Source organism: Pseudopipra pipra, chromosome 6 (genome assembly GCF_036250125.1).
Source record: "Pseudopipra pipra isolate bDixPip1 chromosome 6, bDixPip1.hap1, whole genome shotgun sequence".
Lineage (NCBI taxonomy): Eukaryota > Metazoa > Chordata > Aves > Passeriformes > Pipridae > Pseudopipra > Pseudopipra pipra.
Genome location: NC_087554.1, coordinates 37,979,957 through 38,004,787, shown reverse-complemented (window position 1 = coordinate 38,004,787; position 24,831 = coordinate 37,979,957). Strand labels below are relative to the sequence as shown.

Below are 24,831 nucleotides of genomic sequence, written 5' to 3'. Positions count from 1 at the left end.
CATTCACTCTCTGACAGAAGCTTAGTGACTATAACAGAATTTATTAAAGGATGGTGAGACTCTACTCTCATCTCAAATGAGATATGAAGGGTCAGAAGTGAAGAACTACCATCTGTGCCAGGTCTTGTATGACAAAAATTGATAGCATGATAAGAAGTTTTCAAGATAAGTGGCTGTTTATATCAGTGCAGCTAAGCCTCCAAGAGTTCTGTGACATGTTTTTGAAGTTATTTTCCATCAGTCATTGTTTAGGACAGCAAAAAGGACACAAACTCTCCTATTCTTTATTACCAAACTTCGTTTTATTAGCACTGTTGTTCCCTTTTACGTTGGTCAATGAATCATAGAATCATAGAATCATTTAGGTTGGAAAAGACTGAAAGTTAATATTTAATCAATGAAACCTTATGGGGATCACTGAGATTTTTTTGCTTGGATTAGAAACATGAAAAAGCAACCTTATAGTCTACCTTGAATGCTGCTTGCTGTTTGTAACTTTCCTGCACTTTCTCCCAAATGACAAATGTTCAAGTCATCTGGAAAGCCCTTGTAGGTCCTCCAAAGAGTTAGTAACAATTAAAAAGCACTTAGAGCATGTAGAGGCATTTCCTGTAGTCTGAAAAAGCTACCACCTACCCAGTGTGCCAGGAGGCTTGTTCCATTCCGGATATCACTTACTGTGTTGTAAGAGTCAGGGTAAGACTATACACAATAATGCTAGTAAAAAATTAAAAAGTTAAAAAACAAACAAACAAAAACAAAACAAAAAGCAACTAAGTTTTCTATATCAAGGAAGAACAATTTGAAAGACTGTCAGAAAGTTATTTTACATAGTTAGAGTCTTAAGTGAATAAAAAAATAAAAGAATAAATTTTAGGTAGAAAATAAAAATTTAGCAGATTGACTCTTAAAGACGTCTAAAACGTACAAGATTTTTATCCTAATTTTACTTCTGAAAGTGCACATGAAATTTCTTGATTTACTTATGGAAAGAGTTCAAGCAGACAAATAAAATCCCTTATTACAGAATCACAGAATGGTTTGGGTTGGAAGGCACCTTAGAGATCACATAGTTCCAACCCCCCTGCCATGGGGAGGGACACCTTCCACTAGACCAGATTACTCAGAGCCCCATTCACCCTGGCCTTGAACACTTACAGGGATGGGGCATTCACAACATCTCCGGGCAGCCTGTTCCAGTGCCTCACCACCCTCACAGTAAAGAATTTATTCCTAACATCTAATCTAAAGCTACCCTCATTCAGTTTGAAGCCATTCTTGTCCTACCACTACAGTTCCGAATGATTATGATTGTTATGATTCCTAATTAGGCAACATGTTAAAAATTGTTCCTCATTAGTGTCTGATATGTACTCTCTGTATAAGTCACAGAGAGTGTTCCTGTGATTTTTGACCTCAAATGCAATAAAGACAAAACTAAACAAAAACAACCCTAATTTACATCCACTAAAGGAAGAATACAGTAGGCTTTTTGCAGGCTTTTTTTGAGAAGGAAAATAATAGACATTAAATCGAAAACCTGGAATTCTGGGACTGGCATGAGCTTCAAAGCTATCCGAAGCATTCAAACTACCTGAGATTTCACATACAAAAGCAATTCATGTATTGTACCTAGTAGTTTGTACTATCTGATTATTTCCAAATCTCACTATCATCCCACAGGCATATAATGTTGATACAGATGTATATTCATAGGTTTGTGTAAAGTGTCTTCTTTTCAAACAAAATCATGTCCATAATATTCCTTGAATTTTTGATTTAGATGTAAATGGATGCTGAATAAACAGAAAATTATCAAAAACTCAGATTTTGCACCATATTTGCAGTACATTGATCAGAAATACTTCTAACATAAGCTACCAAAAATTGCCATATCTAGTGGACACAATAAAGCACTTCTTTATAATCAAATTGTCTCTAAGGAACCTGAAATTCACTGTCACTAAAATTCACAAGCATTAATAATAGATGCTTGTTCTGGCTGCTTATAAGATTGAGCACACCAGACATTAGCATTTTAATACTATATTTGGATCTAAATATTTAATTTTAAAATTAGACATAATATTGTAGTTATAACTACTCAAACACAGTGCATTTGTAATTTAGAAACATGTTACAACACTGCAGAGTATATTCCAACAACATATTCATACAAGGCATATTCCAGTGTGACAGTTCTGAAAAGACAGCTTGTGATCTACTAGGATAATTTTAATTGTGCCAATTTTTAGCTTTACAAGAGAACTTTCCAGTGTAAAGCACTGATACACTTAATGGCTGTTAAGATGTTGATGCTGCTTGAGAAAGTACTTGTGTATTACAGTAGAACTGAAGTGCCTTGAAAGAAGGAGAAAATGAGCAGTGTTTATCTAAATATTTATTCAATTTTATATACACATACATATATATAGGCAAATATATTTATCGCATGTTGCTAACCTGAATAAGATCCTTGATTTATAAAGCACTTCATAGTCAGTGTTGTTTATGTCTTTAAGAAAGCAAGACAGCATGACCTGCGAGATAAATTGTTTCTTATGCTGACAGGGAACAGTTGTACCTCTGAACAGACTGGTGTTTCTTTATATGCCATTTTATTTTCTAGCTAAACAGAGATAAGTTATAAATTATCCTTGTCTGGACTGTAGCTTTTCAGTGATGAGTGTAACTTACTGCTGTGCAGGCTCAATGAGAAAGAGAAAGGTTGTTGCTGTGTCTGGGCTTGTAAAGTAACCCTTTGAAATTCAATAGCCAAATTTGTCTGTACAGAAGTTAATGAAACTAAGTGCTTCAAGCTTCAAATGCATATTTGTGCATTTTATTCACTTGTAAATATTTATATTTCCTGCAAAATTAATCATCATCAATTTAGCCTCGAATTGAATCCTAAATTTACCCAAAGTCAAAACTTTTATCTTCCTCAGATAATAAGATTCACAAAAAATGGCATTGGATCCTTGGATTGTGGCATTCTGAAGTGTAGACAGGAAAGAAGGAAAGGTAAGTAGCACATAAATTGCAAGTGTTCATATTTCCATATTCTTCTTGGAATATTTGAGCTGGGTCTGCAGAGACCTAACTTGTTCACAAGCTTTCCTCTGTGATAAAGCAGCCATATTGCTGCTGGACTGGATGTGAGCCTGGAAATACAGTAACTCCACTCTCGTGGTATCACATTTGAGCAGACAGCCCTGCCAAAGCCTGACTCACCCTGCCTAACAGAGGCAGCTGGACTAAGTCTCCACCTCCTGCACAGGTAATATAAAATGCCCATGGACAATGAGGGACTGTCTAACTCTGGTAGGTTAAAGACAGTGTTACTGTACAACAATCTTGAAAAGAAAAACACTTGCAGCAGCCCTGGCCATAAAAATGTGATGTCTAGTCTGGAACTTCTAACAAGAAACATGCCTCCCCCCAAACATCCCAAAAGCCTACATTCTCAGGGGCTTCTGTACCTTTTGTATTTTCAACACATTTCCAAAGTACAATATATTTCTATGCAGGTCATCTTCTACCAAAACACATAATTCACTAAGCTGTAGGAAAAGCAAAAACTGTCTTCGCTTTCTTGACAAACCACAGTCAGATATCAGCCAATCTCGGCAAGTTTGAGTAAAATGGAATGAGTATTGGTGTTTTTAAATAATCTTTATATTTCTCCTACAACTCTAAAATACTAAGGTCTTTTCACAGAGACTTTTTCAGCACTTCATCAAGAATTTTGTAAGAAACTGTGTCACACTGAGCCAATGAGAAGTTTGGTCAGCTGAGAAATTCTTGAAATAGGACAGATAATGGCAAATCTGTCAAACCTAATATATTTATATATCCCCTCTAAATCCATTTTCTTAAAATTCTACCGCTGCCTATAATTCAATATCCTGCCCTCCAAAAATACATTAATCAAGCACTAATATGTTACCTAGAACATTATGACTCCTCTCAGCCATTACTATAAATTAACTTGCAGCAAGACATATTAAAACCCATACCAACTGTTTAGCTCTCTTAATAAGGGCTGGGAGAGGCCATAGTTCACAATAAATAGAGAAGTATCACACTCTGAGATTGAAGCATGAACACAAAGGATGACAGAATTGCTTGATGTAATGACCCTTTCCCAAAACATCAGCCATACCTTGCTTTGAATCTCACAGTGTGAAGAATTTCTAAAATTTACCGTTAGTCTTTATACTTCATTATGTCTTTTACAATTTCAAATGGGATCAGAAGCATCAAAATAATTCAAAAATTTCTCCTGAAGACATTCCCAAGTTATGAAAACTCTGTTTTGCAAACTTAAAATGAAACTCAGATAACAATCAGAACTGAACTTGACTCTACACTTCCTGATTTTGTAAGCATACTGCAAAAACAAAGTAAAGCAGAAAAAATATTAACTCCTGAGAAACTTTCTTTGCTTATCAGCACAGACAATAAGCATGGCAAAGGCAATTACTTTATCAGCTGTGTATCTTTACCTCATTCAAGGCAATCACATAAACACAAAACATATTTGCACAAGAAGCTATCAAGTCAAATGAAAGACGAATGAAAATATCACTATAGGTGTGACAACAAATGAAACATAAGTAGAGACCAAGGGATTGAGAAAGCAAATTTTAAAAAGAAACCTCTAGACAGCAAAGACTGTGAGCAATTTCAAGCAGTTTGCACACAGAGGTACTGCTCTCCAGCATGAACCCAGAGTGCTAAATAGCAGGTTAACTTCAAAATCACACTCCCAAACCAAACTAAAATGGTAATATAGCATACCAACAGAAGAGCAAAAACATCTCTCTAGTTCTTATATGGAACAGATAGTTCAGATTCCTACTTTACTGATACATTTCAACATCTGAAGCAGCACTCAGAAAAGGATATGAAATGGAGAAATAATAGGCACCAACTGCACTTAGTCTAGTACTGAGCATATATAGCTGTAGGAGAATTTTCCACTTCTTGTTTCTGAGCTTTAAATTAATCTTTCACGAAAAGCACTTTCAATAATACAGCAACAACTGCCATTATGGAGATGAAGGTTTTAACTTGTTTAGCCAGCAAAGTCTAAATAAGAGCAATTGGCCACTGATGCACGGGCAGCTGAAGTTCAAAAGTAAAAAGCTTTTAAAAGTAAATGAACAATTCCTATCCAAACAGCAGAGGTAGCTGCTGCTATAATCTATGGCTGATTTCCCATTCTTCTGGCACATTATAGAGACTACACATCAGTCAACAATTCTCTATCCAGTGTCAACTTTTGCTGCAAGGAAGTCAAAAGACTCTATCATCTTAATCCAATGCAAATCTTTGAAGAAAATAGTCTTGGCTAACCAAAAAATTCCTGAACTTTTCCTGTAGATACAATTTCAAAAGAATGAATAATTTTGCAGAGAGAACAAATGCTTTTGAGCAGTCCGAGGATATTCCTCAGGATATGGCATACACACAATCTTGTGAGCTGAGAAGAAAATGAAAACAAAGGTGCTTTGGAAAGCACAAAAATATCAGAATATTTTTAAATGGTCTGCTAAACTAATGCAACTGTGATAAGCATCAAATTGTTCGTGACACTCAGTCTCCTTATGAAAAGCTACAGAATTTATTAAGGTTCTGTTAAAAATAGTAAAATCTACATACATTGATGAAGTTTCCTGTTTTCTATTACTTATATGATTTTCTGTCTGTTGGTTTCCTAAGCCTTTACTAAACACATCTCTTCACAATATAGGTCAAAGTTGTAGCCAAAGCAATGCAATTATAAACTTACAGTGTCTATTTCTAATTATACTGTGACCTATAAAAAGTTAGCTGAGTAATGTTTCAGAGAATGGAGACGATTGAGCATTAAGTTTCACCTCGACACACACAAAAAAGCTATAATCTTCACATCAAAAAGGGACCAAGAGCTTTGCACATGACAAACATCTTTTTTACCTTCAGAAGTGAAAGGTTATAAATGTTTAAGCCTAAGATTGTGATTGCAGAAACTTTACAGTACGTAGAACAGTGAGTGAAAGAGAGCAAAGAATCTTCTCTCAATATTCAGAAGTTGACATCCACAGAGAAAAAAATCTGTCAATTTTGCAAGTTAGATTTACAGTGCACAGGAAATGTACTATTTCAAACTAAACATGTTAAGATTATGCAATACTTGTAAAGAACTTGAAAACCAGCTGATTTTAAAAAAATGCTTTTGTTGATAAAAAAAAATTGCAAACTGATAATTTATTGCTTTAGACTTTTTTAGCATTTTGTAAAATATTTCAGTTTAATGGTATCTTACCTCATTTATACCACAAGGAGAGTTTTCAGGAATCAGCTTTGCAAAAAAAAAGACTGTCCCATTTCCTTTCCTCAGCTGAAGGAGTTACATGCAACCAGCAATTCAAAAAATAAGTGTCTGTTTTCAAGACAGACAAGTAAGCCACAGATGATCTGTAAGCAAATCCATCTTCAGTGAAGAGTCAACAGCTTTTGTTTTACACGAAATACAGTGAGTAGTCTGCTGCCTCTACCTGTGTTATTGTGCAGATCAAGTTTAGGCCTGTCTGCTCTTCCCCTGCACGTTCCAAGCTACAGTAGTGATTTCTCAACATTCAATCTGCTGTATGGCAGCTCACTGAAATTTCAGCCGACACTTGTAGACTTGCAATTAGCAAGGTTATTTTAAGCACTGACCTAAGTTCCAGCAGAATGTTTATGGCATTATGACAGGAAGGAATCTAGTATCATATCAGTCACTTGGTAACCCTGTAAAGCTGATCTTGGAGACAAGACCCTCTAATTCACAGCATAAAAGTAAATATCTGACCTCCAATTTACTTTAATTTCTGTTTTTATGGCTTGAATAGAATGGAAATATCTACTTGGTTAATATCAGGAAGCTTAGAACTTATTTTAGGACCTGGCAGATCATATGCTTGGAACAAATGTATTAATAGGAAGTTATGACTTCCCTAATAGAGAGATTCATGGCTTACAAAACAGAGACTGTTAGTTTTGTAATGTTCACATTTGTAATAATTAACTATTACATTCTGAATGGGAAGAGAAAATCACATAGTTTTTGAACTTACTATAGCTGGACTCTATAACAATACCTTTTGTTTCTCCTTGGTTATCTTGAAAAGGGCTCCCTCTTCAGTACAGGCCTTTGATAACCTTCGTTTGTCCTGGATTTCTTTGGAATTCTCTGGCTGTCTAACTATTTCTAAGTCATGTCAAATGGCTCGGTCATACCTCCACACCCTCATTTGCTGTTCATTCACATTACCCCCCTCCCCCTTCTTTTTTCTTTTTTATTCATGGATCATCTTTCTTGTTCCCACCCATTCTCATACTTCCAATAGTGGCAGATTTAATCTCACATATGGAACCATGACAAACAGCTTCTCTGACTGCCCCAGGTTAGAACTATAATGGTCAGCCAGCTCATGTGTGTGCACACACCCAAGAGAAGCTTTTCTGAAAGCACCACAATCAGAAATACTGTTATATGAGAGATATTTTTTTTAAAGGAAATAAACGAAGGGGGAAAAAAACAAACCATAAAACCAACCAAAAAAACAAAATCCAAGAAAAGTTGTTGCCTTTGCAAATTATTTAGTAATTTCTACACATCACAAATCACAATGAAACTGCTCCATTGATATTGTAGCAAAATTCACTGGAGGCAAAATGTGCTTTTGAGAATTAAGAGTATTGAGAAAACAATAGTAAAAACAACATAAACTCCTGTTGTCCTCATTTTAAAATATTAAATGTTTCCTGAGTTACATACAAATTCAGATAGCATTCAAAACAATTAGCAACAAGCTGAGTGTTAGAGGTATCCTAAAAAGCAAAATTTAAATTACAATACAGGCAGCAGGAAAAGTCTTCAACTATATCACAAGATCAAGAGCTGGAGTTTTTGAGTGAACTGGCCATTCATACACTTTTGGAATTGTCACCACTCAGAAGGATATTGTAATCACCACAAATAGTACAGTACCTGAACGCATACACACAGCTGAATTCTGGACATAAGGACAGAAACATTACCATCATGGATACATAATTACTTATTTCAGAAGAATATTTTTATAACAGAATATTTCTTATGAAATACCATGATCTAACTATTTCAAGACATCATGAAAGCATTGGCTTGCTAATGTAGCATAGCCTCAGCCATCAAAAACTCTAAGGAGTTTAAGGAAAAAGATTTTTTCTTGCTCAGACATTCTCTTTTTTTCAAATCTGGGAATCACAAAATCTGCATTTAAATAAACACCTTTTCCATTTTAGATCCTTTCCTGAACCTGTATAAATAGGTTGATCTCTGTAGGAGCAAGCAGAAATCTCAAAAAAGGATAATAGTATTTGATTGAAAAATGGCAGGAAAAACACCAGTAAGGCAAATGTTTTGTTTCGGTGCTTAGTAAAAAAGTAGGTTAGGACTACTGAGTTCAGAGTAGAGGGGAGAAAAATTTGACCGTAACAAGATTTCCAGGTTTGGCCATGGTTGCTTGCTCTGTGCTCAAATATTATATTCACTGCATTACTTGGTGTTACTGAAGTCATCTCACACAGTGTTATACGAAGCCCTCTGGATAAATTTTTAAAAATTTGTTGCTCAAAATTATTTCAAATTATTTCAGTTACATATTTTTTTCAGTTCCAGTTTCAAATAATTCTGTTTCTAGAAATATTATATCTTTCCTAGGAACAATACCAGTTTTCATCAACTGCTAGTACTTAAACAGGTAGCTACATAGGCTACAGTAGATTTATATCCTTTTTGCAATATGAAATAGATTTTCTAAGTTTAATTAAAACTTTATTTTATTTATATGAAACACAGGCATGATGCATTGAGACGTTATGATTTTACAAGGCTTTCCTCTGTTTTGGGGCTTAACTTGTAAAATGCTGAGAAAGTATAACTAAGGATCAGTGGCTCAGTTCTCTCTTTGAAACTTGATTCATACCTGCCTAATAGCAGGAAATCCATTTCCTGTTGAATATCAGGTAACTCCAAGAAACACATCTCAGAATGTTGTTTGCATTACTAGCTAGTGCTTTACTTGCTGATTTCACTCCCTGTTCCAGGAAGGAGCTGTAGATGAGTCAAGTTGGATGAGAAAGGCATGTAGTCTACTGATGAGTTGGAAATAGACTACCATCTTAATTAGGAAAACTATAAAGATCTTAAATAAAACTGCAGTGAAAGAAATATAAGCAGAATAATACACATGAGCTAACTTTAGTAATCAAACACTGCACAGTAGGAGGACAATTCAGCAGAGCTGGAAGGTTTCATCATAAGTGTTTTGAAAGATCTTTATTGCTAGCTCTGTACAAAGGGGCACATTTTCAGCAAATTATTCTGGCGATGTGAAAGACAGAAACCCCTAAGGAAAACAACGCAGGCTAGAATTAATGAATGAGTCATATGTTTTCCCTGAAACACGAATATTTCTGGAAGGCTTAGGTAAAATGCAAACTTTCAATGAAGTGACACCCGTGATCAATTTTATCACTTATGTTGACTTATATGCTCTAAACAGAATTACTGAGCGGGGTTTTTATTACTATTTATTTGTTAATAATGAGGGAGTTGGCAGGTTTTTTTAGGGAAAAAATGACAGAAATAAGACATGAAAGACTTCTAATTTCAAACTTGTAACATCACTGTAGCTTTTTTTCAATTACATACTTCCATTTGAGGTTTAATTCCTATGCCTTTTCCCTTGAGCTAACCTTTACCAATCAGATAGCCTATGTAATTTGTATTACAAACTCAACATTTTTTATATTACTGACTAAAAATTCAGCCCTTATTTGCAATCAATCTGATCTTTTATGAGTATGGCAAACAGCCCTGGGTAAGATGAGTTAAGCTAGTTTCAGTTAAAGAAATCTTCTCTAGAAAAAATATTTATTAGTTAAAATCAAAATTTTACAAAGAAATTTTGATGTAAAAGTTTCTTAAAATCAGAATAGGCTTTCTTTCCATGATATCCAGTTTATATAACTGATTCAAACATGCATGATTTAAAAAAAAGGTGGTTTACAGCCTATTATGTTTTTGTGATTCTCAAGTGCGATGCCAGGGACCAAAATTGAGATCTCTTTTTTACTTGGTATTTACTAATTCACAAATGTGGAGCTATGCATGGAGTACATCAAGAACTTAGACACAATAATTCAAAGCGGGTATCAAGACAAGTACTAGATACATGATATATTGTTTTTCTGAAATTTTCTAAGATTAAATGCAATTTGTGGATTTGAAAAATTTTAGAATAGGATGGTTTTGTTCTCTTGCAGGTGATATAATCAAGTTTAAATACAGGAGTGGGAATGTTCAAACTTATCGAAGGTTGAATTCACTGATAGTTTCATTATTTCCCCTAAAATTTTCCCTAAGCACTCCACCAAGTCATTATAAACAAAAAAGGAAAACATTTCAGTCAACAAATAGATTGACAGCAAAGCAGATGAATTTTAACACATCAGTTTTTGCAGTCTGTATATCTCTATAATTTAATTAAAAAATAAAGTTTAAAAACAATTCCGTCCCAAGTGTTGGTCTAACTGCCTGTATTTGCATTTATTTAGTATCTTCAGAAAAACTACATGAAGAAGTGCACTTCTGTGAGGCAAAGAGAAGTAGTAGGCATTAACCTCTCCTTTTTCATGAAGGAAACATCAGTAAATACTGCCTTTGGTATTTTCTTTATTGTCATTTAAACTGAGTATCATTGAGAATCACTTTTTTCACTCCTATTATGTACCCCTATGTCACAACCTATCTTCCATTTGCACACAGCTGAGATTGAAGGTTTAGTCTGTTCCTTTCTGCATTTTCAAAGTCTTTCTTTCAGAAAATAAGGAATTAAACAGAGCTGCTTGGAGTGCACGCATGTTGGCTCCCTAGTGATTCTAGCAAACAACTGCACTGAAAACAGATGAACCTGCAGATTTCACTCACACTGTTCAAACTTAGTATTCTATTAAAAAAACCCTCAATGCATTATCATTGTAAAGTATGAGTTGACATATTTAGAGATATATATTGTAATTCTAAGACTCTAAGTGGTGTCAGACTTCTCTATTATAACATTTCATTATCCCCAAAAAAACCAAAATCTGAGTAAGGTTACTGCAGAGGAAAACTTTTTCTAAATGGTATTTCCAGAATTTCATAGAGAATAAATATGACAGTTTTACTTTTGCTCTGAAGGATTTAATCATTAAAAACTCTAAACATGGTCTTTCCTAGGAAATGAAAGGCTGGTTAAAACCACTTTTCCTTCTCTTATTCCAAGTGACTGATTGTCACATTCTAGACATTTCTAGGCAATGAAATTATGTAATTCAATTTTTTTAAAAAATGAAAACAGCTGTTACATCCAATATTCATGACCTATAAGTTTTCCATATATAGTTATTCAGCTGTTCTTTCAGTCCATCTGAGTTGCAGCAAAATGAAACTGTGCAAAAGACCTAAAAGTTTTATTCCATAGTTAAATGAATGCACATACTGTTCCAAAGCAACAGAAAGAAAGCAAAGCTTACAAAAATCTTGGTCTTATCACTGCTTCAATGGATTGCAAGTCCCTTATTCATCCCACGCACAAAATCAGTACAGTATTTTATTGCATATTTCGCATTGCTTCTTATTAGCATTTGATGTGCACAGCTGTATGTACTAGTGTGAATAATTCTTATAGAACTTCATAGAAGGAAAGAAAAGAAGGGAAAGCACACACAGAGATTTTTAAGATAGAGCACGGATACTTTTGAAGATACTTGCTCTCATTATCAGCTGCTTCAAATTCAGCCTATCTTACATCTCTTTCAATGGCTTTACTTTGGGGTTTTGTGTTTTGTTTTTTCCAGTGAAGGATGAGGTTGGTTCATTTGTATAAAAGGGGTTTATCATGTTCCTATTTAGATGGTCATAAACTTATCAAAGTAAGTTAAATAAGATCCATTAGTCTACTTAATGCATAAGGGCATTTCTCATGATAAAATTTAACATGCTGGATACGTTACATTTCCAGGATGCTGTTACACTAATGTCTGCACATCTTCCAGAAAACGTTTTTTGTAATAATACTTATTGCAAAATATAAGAGCTCTTTGTGATTTAAATAAATTGTGAAGTGTAAGCAAAACAGTAAAAGAACCATGCTATTACAAAGAGAGAGTTTGCCTTAGGAACTGCCTGAGAGGGTGTGGGGGTAATAACAGCAGTAGTCTCACAGATTGCCTGAACTGCAAAAACTTGCTCTTACTGCTGATTTTGCTACCAGTTTATTTTGGACATCGGTACAGGCCATGTTGTGTCTGTATGGTCTGCATTATGGCAAGTATACAGTGGGTGCATTCACACTAACTGGCATTGTGTAAACAACTTTAAAACCATATCCAAAACCAACTAAAATACTAATTTATCCAGTGATCCATGCAAACCTGAATTAATTAATTTTGTATCCAAACAGAAATTTTGTTTTTGAATCCAAACAGGGGTTATAGGTATGGCCATATTCAAGAACACCCTTAAGTTAAATCATCATGGCTAGGCTTCGCGAACGAAGATTTAGGAAGGCTCTATCCACGTTTGTTAAGTTAAATACTGCCTCCTGTAAGAAGTATTGTCAAACTCATATTTTTCTCATAGAGAGCACTGTAGAAAATGAGTGCTTCCGGGGAGTAAGAGTATAAATATTTATAAATATAGGTATGTTCATAAATGCAGACACATTTCTCTGAGGGCTCTATATCAGCTTCACTATTACAAGATCAAGCTTTTTATTTTGTAAATCTTATTACGCTAAATTTGACACATTAGTAGCTTTTTTCTTTTTAGGATAAATAATAAAAAAACCTTGCAATTACTGCTACTATTGATGCTTTATAGTTCTGTGCATGTGACAATAAACTATTTCACTCCCCCTCCCCCTGGCAGCAAGGGCGGCAGCAAGGGCAGCATGTGGGCAGCTCCTCCAGCTCCTGGAGCACTAGGTGGTGCTGCAGCACAGCCGCAACAGAACCTGCTGGCTCTGAAATGTCTCATTGCTCTTCTTAACACTGAAGTTTCTAAACCTTCTTACTGAAGATTATTGTGCAAGAGACTCTGAGTTTCCACGGGTTTTTGTCGGGGATTTTTCCTTTTGTTTTAACATAAATTCTAGATTTCTAGGACACCGTAATTTCTGTGGTTTTCTCATAAATGCTGTAAGAATAGAAACAAGGAACAAAAAGAAAATTTATATGCATAATAAATGCAGTTAATTACAAACAAAGCCAATTTTTTGAAGGTTATCACTGTGCTGGTTTAAAGGTAAACCATCAGGGGAAATGAACCCAACTCAAAAGAGAGATGATAAGTCAGAATAACAATTTAATAAAATAATACAATAAGTACGATTATACAGATAAACAATTGGTTTTAACCCACAAAACCCAAATGTATAACCCAGCACCCTGGGGATGAACAGAGTGGTGTTCTTTGGGCTCCCTGAGTCCAAAGTAAAAGGAGAGGGGAAAACCTGTTGGTGAGAGTGCTGTTGCAGTCCGGTCAAGAGTGGTGGTTGCAGTCTGGTTGAAAGGTGGTGGTTGCAGTCTGGTTGAGAGTGGTGGTCTGCAGTCTTCCTCTAGATCCCACGAGTGGTTAAAAAAGTCCCAAGACTCCAAGATTATATATCCTCCCATTCAGGCAGGAATGCCCAGTACCTCCCTCAGGGTGGGGAGTTCTTCAATAGGTGTGAGGACAGGAGCATCCTCCTATCTCACAGGCCTCTTAAAACCCAGTTTATGGCCTGAGGAGTCAGGCTGCTCTGGGCAGGTGGTGTAAATGGTCTATTGATAACAGTTTCTGGGAAATGGCATGGAAGGCTATAGAATACACAGTTTTGGGTTACACCCATACAGCGATGAACTGGTCCCAGCTGTTCTAACTAGGACAATCACATACCTCTTTTATCTTGTTATACAGTGAACCAAGAAGATAAATAACAAAGATTTTCCTACAATACTATGATCCAAACTTGTACTTTTTGAAAGTAATTTCTCTAATAGAAATACAACTCACTAAATATAAAAATAAGTTTAAAAGGTACAGCATTATAAATATGTTATTTACACGCTAAAAAGAAACTCAAATGTGTTATTAAACTCCATGTTTCAGTAGTTCCATACAGTTCAAGGGCTTCCCAGGGGCCTAAAGTTGCCATTGTGCACATTTGCAAACTATATCCTATGTGTACATTAGTTCTCTGGCTTTCTTTATATTACTAAATACAGAAGTTTTGACTTTGGCTGTTTGGGGGTGGTGGTGGTTTTCTTTTTTTTGTCATTTGGTTGGTTCGGGCTTTTGGGGGTTTTTTTGCCCTGGTAAGTAGACTTCCAGACTTCCATGCACTGGGTAATTTCCCAATTGCAACTGGTTCTGCAAGAGAGAAAAGTCTACTTGTCTGAAACAGCTGGATGAAGTGAGGTCTTCAAAGGAGCCATGAAACATTTAATAATTGCAATTTAATGGAGGATTCTTGTAAATTATTGTAGATGTCTAATTTATAGCTCCTTCTCAGTTGCAATATTTCACTACCAAAATTAAAATCACCTCCCTTCTATAAATGCTAACAGCTGTATTTCTCATTCAAAGTCAAATTATTCAAACATCAAGGCAACAAAATCATTATCCATTCAATTATAACAACCGAATCTTCATCTTTGGTAAGGGAACAAACAAAACTAAGAATAAAACCTCCAATAAAATCAGCAAGATCAGATTCTTGTAATGCAGGACTGCTAGTCAGCTGACTGCTGACTAGCTCATTTGCTGCAGGAACATACCACAACCATACTCAAAACTCTTCGAAGCAGAAGCAAGTCTGCCCATTCGTTGATTTGAGCATACTAGAAAAGCTATTAAAGATTTTAAACTGAATCTTCTCTTTACTCTTCTGTAGTCACAGAAATTATACAAAGCCAGACTTCAGAAAAAATGCACTAGAACGAAGTAAGGCCCATGTGGAGAGAGTAGCACCATCTTCTACTTCACTCCTGCATTTTTAATGCAGTAAGTATTCTTAAAAATGTGCTCTGGCAGGCTTCTGCTCTCTCCACAGAACATGGCGTTGGTCCAGGTTAAGAAAGAAAGCAAAGCTTTTTAAAGTAGCAATTCAATATGGCAGCAGATGACACAGCAATGTGCTTCAGTGAAAAGAAAGGAAGAAGAAAATTAAAAAGGACAGGAATCAGACGGCAGTTTTGAAAGACAAAAATTGGGAGAGAGAGAACCAGAAAATAGCTGAAAGGAAAATAAGACAGAGGAGAGAGGCTAGAAAATAAAGCTAGCAACCAAAAGCTAGAAGCTGATTTGCAACCTAACAAATAAGACTCCTGAGCTGACACGAATACATGTGTATTCTTTCAAATAGAGGAAAATGTCTTTTTCAGCAGTTTGTAAGATACCTATATAACATGAGTTTTTCCTTAGTAATTTTTCAAGCAACGTCTATAATAATTTACAGGTGTGGCCCTGCCATTCTGACTTGCTGTCTCCTATATAACACAGTAGCAAACAAAGTCCATCTAGTTATTTAGAAGTAGTCACGATTCAAAAATCATTCCCAAGTACTGTAACTACAAAACTGAGCATGGTAGTTTAAATTGCAGTGGAGATTACCGTGAAGTCTTTGCCACTCAAATGTTTGATTTGATGATTCAGTTGCTCATTAGCTTTAATTTAAAAAAAAAAAAGACGGATGATAAAACAGGGTTAGACATTGAGAGATACTATAATTCATAATTAGGATCAAAAAAGAATCTTGAACAGATTTGAGATAGGGAAGTTATTCTTGCAGATCTTAGCTGAAAATCAAAAGCATATAATTTACATTGTAATATGGTAAAAAGCATGTTTTCAGTATTCCTTATTTTACCTGAACTTTGAAAGAAATACAGCATTGTCAGTATTTTGTGGATACTTGACGTACTCTCTGAAGAGATAGTTATATTTGTGAGAATTCGTAAGAAGTCACACACATTTGCAGGTGTCAATTTGCTATTTTAACCCAATAAATCAAAATTATCTATTTCAAGTTAAGATCCAAGCCCCACATGAAAAGTAGGTATAGAAGAGATCCTGTACCTGATAAGGGACAAACAAATGTGTAGCAAACTGTCTTGTTTTCACAGTTAAACCAGGCATCCAAACTTTCAGGAAACCCCTGTTAATACTGTATGAAAGAAGTCCAGGAGACCTTAGCAAAGAAAACAGAATAGCTTAAGTGGTACCATGTCTGTATAAATCCTACTGTACTTGGAAATATCTGTCTTCCCTCTATTTTATCATATGTTTCACAATACTTGATAAGATTCTTAACTGTCCAGATTGTGAGATTCATTTACTGCCTCAAAATCCTGGATTTGATTTAAAGGTTTCTAGCCCTGTTTGCTTCTCAGTAATATAGACTTAAAATAACTGTGGAAAAGCAAGTACAAATATTCAGTTTGGTACTCAGCTCCATGATTTTAGAGCATAGTTGGCTAATGATTTTGCAGACTTCCAGTTGATGATTTTGTCTGCTAGCAGCTGAACAGTGCTGGGATGCAGAAACAGATGTCAGTCATACCTTTCATACAAGCTGACTGTCTGGTGTATAAACCACTTTGCTCATCCCACAGAGCACTTCAAATTTCAATTGTATTTCTTAATTCTGTGGGGTCATTTGGATACTTTACTGTATCCAAGAGTACAGATAGTTTGCACCATTTAAAATATAACATTGCTCCTTGACTATAATTTCTTATTCCTAAAGGATAGTAACAGTACTCTGTCATGTCGGAAATTTTTATTCTGTCAGTGTACTAAGTAGACTCAAAGACATAGAGTAGCCCCTCAATAACTATGAAGCATGAGGTGAACTGCAAACATCCACACACACACATATATTAATGGTGCACTAGAGTGAATTGTAGTATAGTTGCTCTAATATTTTAGGGCAGGTAATTCAGAAGAATCTTTGAGAAAAAAACAGAAATGCATCAGGAATAAGTACATATGCAAATGTTGATGTAGTAGTGCCAGTGTATTTCTTTTATGGTACTACAAACATGATACATACACATAGAAATATATTTATGCAAATATATGTCTATATATGTATGTCAGTTATTAAAAATAATGTATTTCATAATGTCAGATCACAATCACACTGGAAGTGCACATATAAAATCACCTGTTCTCTATACATTAGCAGATAAACTATGATTAAATCTACAGAACCTATTCTGCAGAAACGCTACTTGCTTTCTCACCTATGGGACATCTGCATTTTTTATTATCAGAAGCAAATGCATTCATCTCAACACAAAGAGATAAATGGCCACACCAAAAGATAAGACTATATTGAAACTTGCTTCCAATCCCTTTTAAAGTATGGAACCACAGCTAAGAGCAGGTATGGCTCCAGGGCTCACTGAGGACAGTAAAAACAATATAGTTCAGATATTTATAAGATGCATTTCCTCAGCTAATACAGATTATGAAAAGTAAGTACACTGTTCAATGGGAAAGGGAAATTGCAATGTGCAACTACATTCAGTGGGATTTATATTTTGTGAAAACTTAACAATGGTCTGTCAGAATTTTGGAGTGCTACAATTACCGTACTAGTAGTGCTGTAATGTAGAGTTGCTTTATGCCTTTTAAATTACATGTGTTTTCCAAAGAGAAATGGAAACATTTCCAAAAAAAGAAGTGCTCCATCTTTTGAAATGCAAAGCATAGAATCATAACTGACTACACAAAAAGTACTGTCTTTCTCCAGAGAATTGTTTACAGGGAGAAATACAAGAGAGCATTTATAAAGCTTTAACAGATCAAACTGGCATGTATTAGTTCTCCTTTTCCTCCCTGTTTCTGCACAGTCCACTGTAAATGGTTCAGCTTCAAAGAGAAAATTTATTCATCTGTCTCTAGTTCCGCACAATTTCACTAGAGACATGGAACACATTAAAATCTTCAAGTCAAATTTTTGGATATATGTGCATAATGCTGCTAATGCCTCTAATGCCTCTTTACACATGACTCAAAAAAGCCTAAGACAACCCATGAAATAAAGAATCTCGTGTGTATTTATAACCTTTTCTGAAGAAGATGACATCACTACACCTACAATGTCAGTCAGACACTAGCCCAGTGCTTCTGCCACCCAGCTGTATTTGTTAGATTCAAACAATGAGGCCAAGCTTCAGAGAAACCCTTAAGAAAAGGTCAGGGTCAAGTATGGCTCCCAGGCTGTCCTAAGAAGACAGAACAAGCTCAGGTAAGGCCACATGAACTTCATCTCAATCCTCCAGAAGGCATCTTATACATCTCATTGCAGTCACAGGGTGGCTGCAATGCACAGAGCAACAATTCAAAGTATAAACTCAGCTCCCCAGACATGTTGCCTTCTCCACAGGAAAATGCACAGCACCCTTTTGCTTTGTTGACGTATGAAGGAATCACATCAATTCATAGCAGACTTTTTAATGGTGAACTACAGAGAAAGGGATTTTATGGAATAATTGATATGATTCAAAATCCAAGGACATTTAAAAACCACAAACTCGTGGAACCTGTTCTTACTGAAATGCAAGTTTGTTATGTTATTTAAATATTTATGTTGTGTTTTTGGCATTCAGACAGCAACCATCCTATAACTTGAAATTTCTTCTCCAATAATAAAAGACTCTCCCATAATAAAAGACTATAAGGGAATTTTAAACATAATGTAACAAACTAAAAAGTTCCTTACATTTTGTTCAATTTTCTGTGCCTGCTGTTACTGCTCACTTATGCATACTACAGTTTTTGGATATCTTTAAGTGACAAGTAATTATAAATTGAAAAGTAACAAACCCAGCCAGTATAGTGACTGGTGAGAAATATGTCTACAAAGGCTACTGAAATATGCAAAGCAAGAAAACATCTATAAACATAATAGTTCACAATGCAGCTCAAAACTAGATGACTGCTATAAAACATAATAATAACCTTCTAAACAAATAGACTCAAACAAATCCTCAAGAAAAAAGTAACCAGAAGGACTTATGTGGCACTGCTTTTTTGTGTATTTGTTTGTTTACACACAGATATATACTTACACAGACATATATATATATATAAAATTAATTCAATGAAGTCACAGCTACTATAATAAAAAGTCCCATTGGCATCCTTATTTTTGAATAAAAATAATGATATAATATCAACAACCTCTAATTTTAAAAGTTGACAATATTTAATCTTACTTATACCATTGAAATAGTGTTAATTTAGGGTTTTCCAGAAAATCTGGACATCAGCATATGTTATTATCATCACATATATGCATACTAAACAACAAAATACAATCTCTCAGCAAATGTTTTCATTAAATAATTTGCAGGATGACTTAACATACAACATTTTTTTCATCATAATGAAAAGTATTTATATCACTACATTATTATATCCAGTAAACATTTGAGTCAGATTAGGATATAGTCTAGAAGAGACTGTAATAGGTAACATCTGCACTGTAATCTGATAGTTACTTTAATATTTCTCCAGAGACCACTAGTAGAGTAAATTAGCTCATTCTCTAAAGACTGTATTAACATATTTTAATGTAGGAGCAATATGGAGTGAGAAGGGGAAGAAATAATAGTTATATTTGGTCAAAGTGCACTTACATGCATTCCTGTACTGCTGAGGTCTGAAACAGAAATTCTGGAATAAGTATATATTTCAAAAGTGTAAATATCCAAAGAAGAGTGAGATTTTCCAGAGTTTTTATTTTTAGAACTAGAAGAAATTATGAATGATAAAAGACCCTCTTTTTTTCTCATCTTGAAGCTCCAATTTCCTTTTCACAGGCAAATGTTCACCTTTCTTCTCCTGAGTCTCCTGACTGCTGAACAATCCAAATGTCTATTTTAGGACAACCTTAAGACCTCCATAGAATTACAGATGCTACTCTGCTCTTATACGTACAGCCTCCTTGAATTACACCATCCTTCTATATCCAAATACATTGCTCAGAACTAATGACTGCATCTCTGCCTTCGGAAGACGGGCATTCCTTTGGAGGAAATGTTGCAGGTTGCAGAATTTTTGCTCAGTCTGTCCTTACTGGTTTACTTTGAAGAAGCTCAACCTGATGTCAGGAGTTGTTCAGATTGTCTCCCTGCATTAAGAGGAGGGCTTAGATACATTGTTCAAAATTTCCTTCCCAAGGCTGTGTATATGGACCCCAAAGGAGTTTATCAGGTAAAATATGCCTTTTTTTTTTCCTTCTTTTTCTTTTTTTTTACAATCTGTTTTGCCCAAGCCCAGAAGGAATATTATCCAGTGCTGCTGTCTTCTACCACTCCAATGAATATTCAAGTCTTTTTGTCACAAGAGCAGTAATTCCAATAATTTTTATTGGTATTCTTTCCTGGCACTTCTAGAAAGGATGTCCAAGCTTAAAAGGGTCCAGCACACTGTCTGCAACATTTATTATTTATTCATTTATCCTGATTTATTATGCAAGACAGATCCTCCATTATCACTGGGGTTACCAGTTAAGTCTTCAGCTTTTAGCTACTTTCATTCCCTTGATACATAGATAACAGCAGACTAACCAAGTAGTTCTCACTTCTCTACTCAGAAACAGATAGGAATTTCTTTATCTTCTATCTTAATTTGATCCCTCAAATAACGATCAGCTTTCTTTAGAAGGCAATTGAATCTACAGTAAAATTTGTATGCTCTTTCTCTTTTCATACTGTCTCCCATGGCACCCAAGCAGACAATTAGTAGAAAGTTTGCATAAATATGGACTATATAAATAGACTTGCTTACCTAATTCTAACAGAAGAAAGAAAATCAATCTAACTCCATTGCATCTGCACAGACTGAATAATAGCCAACATGAGACATGGAAATTTTTTTCTATTAGTCTGAATGGCAGAGTTTAAACCCAACTAATTTTTAAGAATCATTGTATTAACCTGCTATTATTTTCTTTTTAAAAAAATTTTAATTATCAACACATTAGCTAAACACTAAAGGTACAAAATTTAATTTTGAAATTACAGTATTACCTACAACTACACTAGATCATAATTTAAAATTAGATTAAAAATGTCAGGGTTTAATGTTTTTTCTAAGGTTACTGCTGAAAAACAGGTTACCTGAATTTTTTTAAACCAATACAGTCACTAGCAATACTTAGGTACTTGAAGTTAAAAATGTGTAAGAGCCTACAAAGGCTCAACAAATACATGTTTAGTATAAAATATTTGCAACATTAAAAATAGTTTCAGCACTAACAACAATATATAACTAGCACTCAACCAATGCATTCATGTGTTTTTTGAGAAATGTTATAAGCAAACAGAACAGGATTCTTTTTTCCATTAGGAACTTAAAATTGGGCCTTCAGGAATGTGTTCTTAACAGACTTCAATGACCAGAGCAGAATACATATTAGGACAGAAGGTAGGCAACAGCACAGTCCTGTATCATCTTGATCAGTTGCCATTTAGCTTGTAGAGGGCACTTCTTTATTTGCTTGTAGTAAAAACATGTCTTTTTTTTAATCTCCTTTACAATATTTGCAATTGGCAAAAGCTACACTGAATGTGTTGGAGAGATCTAAAAGTATCTTAGCACAGCTTGAGTTAAGAGTGATGCCAGATAAATGACTAATATAGGGCATTCTGGAATCCAGAAAGTTATAATTCATGCAACCATCCTCCTGAAGCACTCATGTGAATCTGAGCTTTCCAGGAAATTTCCCAAGAGACAACATAAAAGAAGCCTCCCACTCATGCTGTGGGGCTAGTTCTGAGAAAGGGCATTGCAAAAGTGAGAGAAACAAGTATTTTCAAAGGATCAGTGGTCATTAGTAAAGACCTAAGTCATGTAGAATGAAAAGAGATTGACAGAAAACATCAAAATCCCCAGGGAACAAGCCACAAAAAAGAAACAATGCTCTTGATTACAGGAAGAGCAGAAGCACAGACAGATCTGCAACAGGGATACACAGAAAATTTTCACAAGTGAAAGAGATGATCTGTGTGCTAAGCAATTTTTCCAAGGAATAACACAAAAAGTCTTGCTATGGCCTGGATCCTCAAGCCAATCTTATCACCACAAGCCAAGTGACAGCCAGAGAAAGGAAATCAACTTTAAGTATCCAAAACAAATAGAAAGCTGTGTGAAAATGGAATCAGATCTCTCCTGGCTGAGGAAAACAAATTATGAGAAAATGAAAAATTATTGCCTTAGTGCTATGTTTGCATTTTGAAAATTATATTCAGAAACTACTATGTTATAGGTCTTCATCCTGAGACTGTATCATTCATTTTTCTCATTTGATTGACAAAGGAGTAGAGAGAAGGCTTCTTAAATTTGCACATGACAACAATGTGTATATTTGGAGGAGATACTTGATAAATGGGATAAAAGAAAGAAAAAGTTTAATAATGGACAAAAGTAAAATCCTATGTGTAAAATTTCACAGATAAAATGGACAAGAGAGAGGTGGAAAAAAACATATTGCGGGAAAGGAATTTGGGAATTACAGTGAATTACAAGCATGAATCAACCATCTCCTGCTCTTGTGGTAAAAAGAAAATACTAAACTGGTATGTATTGTTCGAAAGACACATGAAACACTTTTTCCAGTCTACTCAGCAATGGTGATACTTCACATTGAGCCCAGTGTCAAGCCTGGGCACAACAGCTCCAGAAAGACACAGATCATTTGGAAGTAGCCCCTCCAGAAAAATTATCAGAGCACAGAAGAAATAAACAAGTAATATCTATATGAGATTATGGTTGGGGTTTTGTTTGTTTGTTTTTTTTTTTTTGTTTAGTTGATTTTCTTAAAGTTATATAGCGAATAAACAGTTCAAAATATATCTCACATCTGCATAAAATAATTTCACAGCACTTGTTTTTACAATGATATTTCTTTTTGTCTCTATACAAATTTAAAGATAAGCAGGTTTCAGAAGTTCTGTATTACTAATGTGTTTGCTACAACCTTGCTGGTTTTTAAGTCCTACTTCAGATCTTTTTGAAAGCTTTTTGTTTTTATAGTATTTTGTGAAAAAAATTCAAAATATATCAACAATTTTAAAAATATCTTCAAATACAAGTCATTATCATGCATGTATAAACACAGAGGAAAAAAACACTTTCCTGAGTGTCTAGTCTCAATGACAGACCCCCCAAAAGTGAGGGGCCAGGGAACTGCAGATAATTTAGATTCCTTCATCCTTTTTTATAGTTGCATTGATCAGATTTCTTCCTAGTCCCAAACAATCCCAATTGCTACAGCATTTGCTTATATAGATTAAATCATTAGGAAAGTATTTTATAAACTACAATTGACTCTTGCAACTTCACAAATAAACTCTAAAAAGAAGAAAAAGCGTGAGGGATGTTATTCATTCACTGAATAAAATGTTTTAGTGGATATATGAGGGTGAGTTGTATGTACAGAATATTCTCATTTCATAAGCAGGCACAAATCAGTTCTGCCTGTGCTCTGAGCCAGCCCAAAACTGTGTGTGAACACCACCCACAAGCTCCACAGACCTTTAGTTTCAGCTCAGCACTGCGCTAATACAGCCAAAAGCAATTCCAGATCAGAACTGGCACCAAGTCCAGCAAGATTTCTCAAGTCTGCCTGCAGAAACACCTTTTCAGAGCATCTGATAAAAATTGTAGATATGGTGCTCTTTCTCATCAAAAGCTGGCAATATCTACCCCAATTTTTTTAGAAAAATGGTGGGACCATAAAAAAAAAAATCAAGATCAGCTCTCTGTTTGGGACTGACTATGGTGCAATTGCTCTGGTTATTGCTAGTATACAGAGTTGTATTTTAAGACAGCTTACAGCTCCAGTCCTAAAATAAACACAAACAAAATACCATTGCACTGAGTAGGAAGGAAGACTATGTTCGCATGAAGAGACCTCAGAATGCAACTCTGAAGAGACCTCAGCCTGAAGAGATAACATTTGTGCTATTTTTGGAGATCATTAGCTGCCTTCAAAAGCATGTTTCATCTCCTGCAGCAAACCAAGCCATGCAAATGAACATACGCTTACAGTCCCAGACTATTTATTTGAATTTTGCCTTGAATTTCCTCAATAACTTTAAAGATTTAGCAACAAAAATTAAATCTGGGACCAAGACAGAGGTAATTGTTTAAAGATACTTGGGTTCAGTTGTCAGGTTGGAAGGAGATTGTTGCTCTTATAGCTTACACAAAACACGTATTTTTGGGAGGCAAATTCCAGTCTTGGTAATGCATTATCTTGTTGGAAAAAGAATGCAAAAATGTTGATTTACTGGTTGTAACTGTTCAAATCTTACCACTTCATAATTCTTACCAAGTCTCAGATCTGAAAAAAAAATTCTAAGTTTTTACAAATTTGCATGAAATTCCACCTGAGTTCCATCTTCAATGAATCTTTACATGAATGAAAGGCCAGACATTAGACCACCTGGGTACGCCACTACCTCTGAAACTTGTATAGTTTTCAAATGAGCGGCCCTGCTTATTGGAATTTTAAGAATTTTATTGGAATTTTATTTGGGAGTTTTATGTACAGTAAACATTAAAATCAATGAGAATATTTCTGGGCACTTGTAAGATGTCCAATCACGTCACTGCTAATCTTGTATCACCTGCTCTTGGATGAGTATGGTTATGACCACTGAATTAAGTGATGAGCAAATAATGTTGAAAAATATCTGATAATTAAATGG

General features: G+C 35.0%; 1 protein-coding gene across 9 annotated transcripts in view; it reads right to left on the bottom strand.

Moving 5' to 3' along the window:
- Positions 1-24,831, bottom strand: part of AKAP6 (A-kinase anchoring protein 6) — a 314,923-nt gene that overhangs the window by 239,998 nt on the left and 50,094 nt on the right. The gene's annotated exons all lie outside the window — the stretch shown is intronic.